We start from the raw sequence: 9,265 nt of genomic DNA on the forward strand, positions 1-9,265 counted from the left end.
AGATCTCAGCTCACTGCAACCTCCACCTCCTGGGTTCACACCATTCTCCTGGCTCAGCCTCCCAAGTAGCTGGGACTACAGGTGCCCGCCACCACGTCTGATTTTTTTTTTTGTCTTCTTAGTAGAGATGGGGTTTCACTGTGTTAGGCAGGATGGTATCGATCTCCTGACCTCATGATCTACCCGCCTCGGCCTTCCAAAGTGCTAGGATTACAGGCGTGAGCCACCGTGCCTGGCCTTGTACTGATTTTTTAAGTGGGGGATTTCAAACATATATAAAAGTGGAGAGTAATAAACACTTAGTTAAACCAACAATCAACTCAAGGCTATCCTCATTTCACATATACCCCTGCATTCCCCATATCTGCCCCAACAAGTAACTGACAGTAGTCAATTGTTTTAACCAAACTATAATAATCTAATTATTTTATATTATTGTATTTATTTATTTTGAGGTGGAGTCTCGCTCTGTCGCCCAGGCTGCAGTGGCATGATCTTGGCTCACTGCAACCTCTGCCTTCTGGGTTCAAGCGATTCTCTCACCTCAGCCTTCCGAGTAGCTAGGACTACAGGCGCCTGCCACCACGCCCAGCTAATTTTTTGTAGTTTTAGTAGAGATGGGGTTTCACCATGTTAGCCAGGATGGTCTTAATCTCCTGACCTCATGATCCACCTGCCTCAGCCTCCCAAAGTGCTGTGATTACAGGCGTGAGCCACCACGCTTGGCCTATTATTTTTAATATATAGACATATTTTTGAGACAGAGTCTCATTCTGTTACCCAGGCTGGAACACAGTGGCATTATCTCGCCTCACTGCAACCTCTGCCTCCCAGGTTCAAGTGATTCTCCTGCCTCAGCCTCCGGAGTAGCTGGGACTGTTACAGGCGCGTGCCACCACACCCGGCTAATTTTTGTACTTTTAGTAGAGAAGGGGTTTCACCATGTTGGCCAGGCTGGTCTCGAACTCCCGGCCCACCTCGGCCTCCCAAAGTGCTGGAATTACAGGTGTGAGCCACCGCGCCCGGACTATTTTTTAAAGTATTTTTTATGGGAAAATTTAAATCTATACAAAAGTAGAGAGAATATAATGAATCCCTATGGACCCATGAGCTAGCTTCTTCCATAATTATCAACTCAGGACCAATTTGCTGTAACCAAAGGTTTACAGCAATACCATTTCCCTACTAGATTATTTTGACAGACATCCGTCCTTTTATCCATTAATAATTGAGTATGTACCTCTAAAAGACAAGAAATTTTTAAAAAACAGTGTAGGCTTGGTGCGGTGGCTCAAGCCTGTAATCCCCGCACTTTGGGAGGCCAAGACGGGTGGATCACAAGGTCAGGAGATCAAGACCATCCTGGCTAACACGGTGAAACCCCGTCTCTACTAAAAAATATAAAAAAACTAGCCGGGCGAGGTGGCTGGCGCCTGTAGTCCCAGCTACTCAGGAGGCTGAGGGAGGAGAATAGCGTAAACCCGGAAGGAGGAGCTTGCAGTGAGCTGAGATCCGGCCACTGCACTCCAGCCTGGGCGACAGAGCGAGACTCCGTCTCAAAACAAAACAAAACAAAACAAAACCACAGTGTAGATATCATTATAATGCCTAACAAGTTAATAATTCCTTAACAAATTTCTATTCTGATCATTATGTTTTTAAGTAAGGATTTTGTTTACTGATGAATGGTTATGTTTAACTGGTTTTTATGACTTTATGAAAAAATAGCTTAGGTTGAGAGAAACAAGATTAAGTCCCAGGGATTTACAGTGTGGTGTGTGGGGCCAGGGCCAGAGACTGGGAGGGAGGCGGAGGAGCACACAAACTGGGAAGACTTAGTTTCCAGACACAGTTCTGGCCCATTACTAGACATAAAACTGTGAGCAAGTCAATTCACCTTTGAGCTTCAGTTCCTTAATCTATAACAGGTCTAATATGCCTGCTCTGCCTATCTCACAGTGTTACCATAAGGATCAAATTTAAAATGTGTACACAAGTTCTTCCAAAATGTCATTCAAATATAAAAAATATTATAATAAAGGTCGGGCACAGTGGCTCATGTCTGTAATCCCAGCACTTTGGGAAGCAGAGGCAGGCAGATCGTTTGAGTCCAGCAGTTTGAGATCAGCCTAGCCAACATGGTGAAACTTCATCTCTACAAAAATACAAAAATTAGCTGTGGGTAGTGGCGCAGGCCTGTAATCCCAGCTACTCAGGAGGCTGAGGCAGGAGAATGGCGTAAACCCAGGAGGCGGAGCTTGCAGTGAGCTGAGATCTGGCCACTGCACTCCAGCCTGGGCGACAGAGTGAGACTCCGTCTCAAAAAAAAAAAAAAAAAATTAAGTACAGTTAAACATTCTAAAAGATAATAAACCAGTCTTTAGAACCATAAATTTGTAGCGTTTTCCACAATGTAATGCACTGCCTGGTAAAACACTCCAATTAAGACTGTCATTTAAAGGACCCTGAACTCTGTCAAGATCAGGCACTTTTTTGAAACCCTAAGACAATTATCCCCCAATTTTCTCCATTCTTTGTTTCTACCAAGAACCAAGTTCACCAGCAAAATAATACTAGTCTCTTAACAACAATCCTGCTGACATCTAGTATTCATTCATATGACATGTAATTATTGGGGTCCTTAAAATTTGAACAGAACCTTTGTCAATTCCCCAGGACCTTAGGCAAAAAATCAGGGAAATGAAGTAATTCTGTCTGCCAAAAGTGGATATTCTGAAACATTGCTTTCCAACTTCAAGAAACACACTTCCCTACTTGTGAAGGAAATGAATCTTCCTCTCTTTTTCTCAAATTACACAATTGGAAATTTAGATACTCTGGAGCTCCTCCAGCTGGTGGGCCAACTAAGAGAAAACAGGAAGTCAGAGATTCTAGCTTAGCTGGATCATATCCAGGTCTTCATAAGAAACTCTCTTCCGCTGACATGTAAAAAAATTCTTTCAGCAAGAGCGTTAATCTTCAACGTGTGTAAACACCAAAGCTATGGTTAACCCTGTCTCACCCTTAGGTCTAAAGCCAGTATAGTCAGATAGCTGGGTCCTAGGCCTTCAACTTTCATAACTAGCATTATTGTAAGTCCACGCCACTGACTCACCTTTGCTTGGCACGAGTTAACTTTTCCTCCACGTCGATTTTTTTTTTCACCCTCAACAAAATCCCTTTAATGAAACAGACCTAGCAACCTGAGCTTTGATTTCTGTCTCCACCAGGGGCCTGTACAAGCCAAGTTATACAAGCTTTAAAATGTGTGATCTGAGGCTGGGAGTGGTGGCTCATGCCTGTAATCCCAGCACTTCGGAAGGCCGAGGCAGGAGGATCGCTTGAGCTCAGGAGTTCAAGACCAGCCTGGGCTGGTCTTTCTTTGAGAAAGCGAGACTCTGTCTCAAAAAAAAAAAAAAAAAAAAAAAAAAAGTGTGCTCTAAAAGCTGGGTGTTTGACAAAAAGGAAAAACAGTGCCTTTTCAAAATCGAAGGTCCCTAACCAAGGAGATCTCTTTAAGGTCTCGAAAAAAGGAGGATGGAATGAAAAGGATGTGTAGGTAGTGTCATTTTTTTACTTGCAAAGTTTTTCCTAGTCTTCCAGCTATCGTTTCCTAGCACTCAATGTTCCCAAGACAAGTGTCACCACCCCGACTCTCCTTTTCTTTGCCCAGGCCCTCATTCCACTGGGGAGTCGTGGCCTTCCATCCGTAGAAGCCGATGTTCTGAACCACGGACTGTCCAACTCTCCGGCGCTTTTCGCCCACTTGGTCCCTCTGAACACGAAGGGCTCTCTCATCCTGTCACTAAAAACATTAGCTGTCCCGAGACACGAAAACAGTCGCCCCTCTTCTTTGCAGGATTTCTCCCTTGAACTTCCCCAAACCCTCTTAGTGTGACGTGACCCCACCCCTAAGTAACCTCAGCTGCTCCCTTACCAGCTTCCCGCCCCCGGGGGGCGCCTGCCGGAGGCCAACGCAAGGACTGTCAGCTGCCAGCTCTGCCGCTATCCCTGTTGGGTGATTCTAACATGGCGGATAAAGACAGTAACTAGTCCCCTGTTTCGCCGAGTTTTCTCCAAGATGATTGGCTCTTACCACTTGTCCCTCAAAACGACCACCACATTGATTGGTGGAGATTGCGTCGACGGGGCGGGGCAGACGAAACCTGAAGCCGAACAACAATAACAAACATTGGGCCGAGGGGCGGAACTACGAGTGCGCAGACGTGGGCCAGAGCGGTTTCCCCTTCCCTAGGCAAATTCGGCGCCCACTGCGTCCCCGCAGGTCACTGACCTTACAGGACTACTTGCCCAAGACTCCTGAGGCTGGATGGGAATTGTAGTCCTCCTAGGAGTTGTCGGTATCTTTTTGGCCTAGTCTCTGCTCTCAAGATACGAAAACATAACACTCCAATCCACAACTGTTGACATGTATAAGCGCGTGGAGGTCTCCAATCTATCCACTGGATTTCCGTGAGAATTGTGCCCGCTTCGGTATTGGATGTTCCTCTCCATAAGACTACAGTTTCCAAGGAACAGCGTGGCGAAGGCCTTTCATTCCGCAACGCATGCTGGAAATAGTAGTTCTTTCCCTCCACCCCCGCCCCCCCAACAATCCTTTTATTTACCTAAACTGGAGACTTCCATTAGGGCGGAAAGAGTAGGGGAATGGGACCTCTTCCTACGACTGCTTTGGACACTATCTTACACTCCTATTCAGGCCTCAGGTGGCGATTCTGATCTTTGTACAGCGATTACTGTGACGTAATAAGTCGCAACTGGAAGTGTAAAGGCGAGAGGGCGGGCGCTTTATGGCAAACTCAGGTAGAATTCTTCCTCTTCCGTCTCTTTCTTTTTACGTCACCCGGGGCAAACTGGGTGGCCAATCCAGATCCCCGAGAGACGATAGGCTCTTTCTGTCCCGCCCTCCCTCCGTGTCTTGATTTCCTAGTCTGAGAGGGTGTTGCTCAGCGGTTTCCGTCGCAACGGTAAAGCGTGGGAATTACAGGTAAATTAAAACTGTGGAACCCCTTTCCTCAGCTGCCGCCAAGGTGCTCGGTCCTTCCGAGGAAGTTAAGGCCTCGTTGGGGTGAGGCCTTCACTTCTTCCGGGGACTGGCACCGCGTCGGGCACGTCTGCGAGCTCGCCTGCATCTACTCTGCCTTCATTCTGCCTGACGATGAGGTGTCAGTCACGGAGGGTAAGATCAATGCCCTCATTTAAGCAACCGGTGTAAATGTTGAACCTTTTTGGCCTGACTTGTTTGCAAAGGCCCTGGCCAACGTCAACATTGGGAGCCTCATCTGCAATGCAGGAAAAACAAAAGCAAAAACGTGACTGAGCGGCGTGAGCTCGCTGAGACTTTCTGGACGGGGGACAGGCCGTGGGGTTTCTCAGATAACTGGGCCCCTGGGCTCAGGAGGTCTGCACCCTCTGCTCTGGGTAAAGGTAGAAGAGCCCCGGAAAAGGGACAAGGACCCAAGGGATGCTCCGGGGGACAGGCGAGGGAGAGTGAATTTCCGAAGCAGGCAGATGGGTATCCTTTAGGCGGGGGGGACGCGGAACCTTAGAGGCGTAAGGCGTTGTGAAACCCCTGGGGAAGGGGGCAATTTGTAGGTCGCGAGGGAAGAACTAAGGATCAGGTAGGGGGCACGGTGTGTCCGAGGGGGAATCCTCGTGATAGGAACTGAAATGTGCCTTGAGGGGGACACCATGTGTATAAGAACATCAGCTGGTTGCCGGGGACGGTGGCTTACGCCTGTAATCCCAGCACTTTGGGAGGCCAAGGCGGACGGATCACGAGGTCAGGAGTTCGAGACCAGCCTGACCAACATGGTGAAACTCCGTCTCTACTAAAAATACAAAAATTACCCGGGCGTGGTGGTGCGCGCCAGCTACTCAGGAGGCTGAGGCAGGAGAATCGCTTGAACCCGGGAAGCGGAGGTTGCGGTGAGCCGAGATCGCCCCATTGCACTCCAGCCTCGGGGACAGAACAACACTCTGTCTCAAAAGCAAACAAACGCCGGCTAGTATTTATGAGAGCATGGGCCCTTGCGAAAGAAGAGGTGCCAGGAATATGTCTGGGAAGGGGAGGAGACAGGATTTTGTGGGAGGGAGAACTTAAGAACTGGATCCATTTGCACTATTGAGAAAGCGCAACAGGGAAGTAGAGGAGCGTCAGTAGTAACAGATGCTGCCCGCAGGGATGTACTTGAGTAGGATCCTGAGATGAGAGCAGGTCACTGGGAAGGGTTAGGGGCGGGGAGGTGTTGACTGGTGTTGGTTTCAGTTTTAGGCATAAGAAAGAAAACAGCCAGAAACATTGGAGAAAGCTAAGGCAACCACCACTTACCCGGTCAGTCACTCGCCTGTAGCTTTTCTTTCTTGGAGAAAGGAAAAGACCCAAAGAGTTGGAAGCGATATGTGAAAAAATACAGAGTTTATGTTGTCTAATTACAAAAAGCAACTTCTAGAACCTTTAAAAAGAAAGGATTTTGTATTCTGAAACCTTCCAAATCTTAAATTTATTTTATTTTATTTATTTATTTTTGAGACGGAGTTTCTCACTTGTTGCCCAGGCTAGAGTGTAATGGCGTGATTTGGGCTCACCGCAACCTCTGACTCGTGGGTTCAAGCGATTGTCCTGCCTTAGCCTCCCGAGTAGCTGGGATCGCAGGCATGCACCACCATGCCTGGCTCGTGTTTTTGTATTTTTAGTAGAAACGAGGGTTCTTCATGTTTCAGGCTGGTCTTGAACTCCCGACCTCAGGTCATCCGCCCATCTCGGCCTCCGAAAGTGCTGTGATTACAAGCGTGAGCAACCACGCCCAGCCCTATTTACCTTATTTTAAAATGATAAAATGAAGTTGTCATTTTATAAACCTTTTAAAAAGATATGTTTTTCTGATGTGTTAAAGTTCATTGGAACAGAAAGAAATAGATTTACCTGCTGTTCGCATTGAAGAAGTACAAAATGTCCTTAATGCTATGCAGAAAATCTTAAGAGTGTCCAATCTGGTAAGTCACTACAAGAGGGTATTAGAGATTCCTATAGATTATCTCCTGTGCAAATGAACAGAATTGACCTTACATAATAGGGAGGAAAAGACATGTCTAGTAAGATTAGGCTATTGTAATTGCTGATTTTCTTAACTGAAGAACTTTAGAAATGTAGAAAATGACTCCTTGTTCTCCATCCACTCAGCCTCTCCCACTCCTCTCCTCTTCAAAACAAATCCTGTGGTCCAGGAAAGACAGGGACCCTGTCTTGATTAGTTCTGCACTGGGGCAGAAATCTAGTTTAGATTAACTGGCATTTTGGTTTTCTTCTAGCTCTAAAACCAGCTTCATCACTTGAAATGGCAAAATAAATCATGAGTGAGGCCGTGGGTGGTGGCTCATGCCTTAATCCCAGCACTTTGGGAGGCCAAGGTGGGAGAATCATGAAGTCAGGAGATCGAGACCATCCTGGCCAACATGGTGAAACCCCTTCTCTCCTAAAAATAGAAAAATTAGCTAGGCATAGCCGCGCATGCCTGTAATCCCAGCTACTCAGGAGGCTGAGGCAGGAGAATCACTTGAACCGGGAGGCAGATGTTGCAGTGAGCCAATATCGTACCACTGAACTCCAGCCTGGCGACAGAGCCAAACTCCATCTCAAAAATAAAAATAAATAATAAATAATCGGCCGGCTGCGATGGCTCATGCCTGTAATCCCAGCACTTTGGGAGGCCAAGGTGGGCAGATCACAATGTCAGCAGATTGAGACCATCCTGGCTAACATGGTGAAACCCCATCTCTAATAAAAATACAAAAAATTAGCTGGGCGTCATGGCAGGTGCCTATAGTCCCAGCTACTTGAGAGGCTGAGGCAGGAGAATGGCATAAACCTGGAGGTGGAGCTTGCAGTGAGCCAAGATCTCAGAACTGCACTCCAGCCTGCCACTCCAGTCTGAGCTACAGAGCAAGACTGTCTCAAAAAAAAAAAAAAAAAAAAAAAAGGGATGATTGTTTGGTGTCCTTTAGGGGATAAGTCTTTGAAAGAACCTTCCTCTGAAACTGGCTCTGTACATTTAAATAAGAATACTGCAAGTCATCAAAGCCTTTAGCAAGTCTGACTCTTGGAGTGAGCTTTTGTTTTTCTTGGTCTATAAAAGGAAAAGGGGACTGTACTATTCACATTTTGTTTTTGAATTGAGGTATAATTTACATACAATGAAATGCAGAGGTTTTTGTATACAGGATCTCTGGTGCTATCACAGCTCACTGCAGCCTCAACCTCGCCAGGCTCAAGCGATTCTCCCACCCCAGCCCTCCAGAGTAGCAGGGACTACAGGTGTGCACCACCATGCCCAACAAATTTTTGTATTTTTTTTTTTGTAGAGATAGGGTTTTACCATGTTGGTCACGCTGGTCTCAAACTCCTGACTTCAAGTGATCTACCCACCTTGGTCTCTCAAAGTGCTGGGATTACAGGTGTGAGCCTCTGCACCCAGCCACGGTCTGAAAATCTTGATTGAAATACCACCTTTTCATTTCCAGACAGCGCTATTTAAAATTACAACACCCTCAAGACACACTTTATCCTCCATTCCTGCTGCTTCTCCATAACATTTATGACTAGCTGACATTCTATGCAATGTGTCCATCCTTTATTTCTAGTACCACAGAATGTAAACTCCAGGATGGCAGCAGAGATTTTTGTTTTGTTTATGTACATCTGTATCTTCAGTAGTTAGAACAGTACTTGGGACCTAGTTGCCACTCAATAAACATTTGTCGAATAAAATAATAAACTAAACTACATTAGTTCTTCGATTAATTTTTTAAAATATGGTCGTTAGTAGTGAGTAACATTCAAAAAATAAGTTGAAAATTTGTACCTATTGCCTGTTACCCACAATAAAAAAGGGTAAATTCAAGGAAATTTTCTTTCATGTTTTATGAAAATTGTTTTTCATATTTGGAGTCATGTCAGTCAGATTAAGGAAAATGCAAGTTGTGTTTTCAGAGAGATAACAAGATTTATAAATAACCATCCTCTCCCTTGCCCTTCAAGATTTTAGCTAAACAAAAATAAAAGGAAAACAAGATTTACAATTTATCAATTTATTGAAAATTAGAGCCAGAGAAGCAGAAAATGACATTGTAGGAAAAAACTGCTTTTGAAAAAGCACAAAACTTACTCATGACAATCAGAGTGATCAAAAAAATCCTCAATAGTGTGGCATTTGGATCCATTTATCTTTACATTTCCATGGGACAG

At 45.6% G+C, this 9,265-nt stretch overlaps 2 protein-coding genes across 4 annotated transcripts in view; one reads left to right on the plus strand and one right to left on the minus strand.

Moving 5' to 3' along the window:
* The window catches only part of NBR1 (neighbor of BRCA1 gene 1), a 40,986-nt gene extending 36,217 nt beyond the window's left edge, over positions 1-4,769 (minus strand). For 2 of the 3 annotated variants that reach the window (XM_011929661.1, XM_011929659.1), the window contains exon 1: positions 3,938-4,268. The gene's annotated coding sequence lies outside the window, so the exon portion shown is untranslated. Of the gene's footprint in view, positions 1-3,937; positions 4,269-4,628 lie in introns of those variants that run through there. The other variant, XM_011929660.1, reaches the window with a different exon arrangement.
* Positions 4,770-5,348: 579 nt separating this feature from the next.
* The window catches only part of BRCA1 (breast cancer 1, early onset), a 136,888-nt gene continuing 132,971 nt past the window's right edge, over positions 5,349-9,265 (plus strand). The window contains exon 1 of the mRNA XM_011929928.1: positions 5,349-5,442. The gene's annotated coding sequence lies outside the window, so the exon portion shown is untranslated. The remainder of the gene's footprint in view (positions 5,443-9,265) is intronic.

The sequence above is a fragment of the Colobus angolensis genome, unplaced genomic scaffold, assembly GCF_000951035.1.
Source record: "Colobus angolensis palliatus isolate OR3802 unplaced genomic scaffold, Cang.pa_1.0 Scaffold83, whole genome shotgun sequence".
NCBI classification, from domain to species: Eukaryota; Metazoa; Chordata; class Mammalia; order Primates; family Cercopithecidae; genus Colobus; species Colobus angolensis.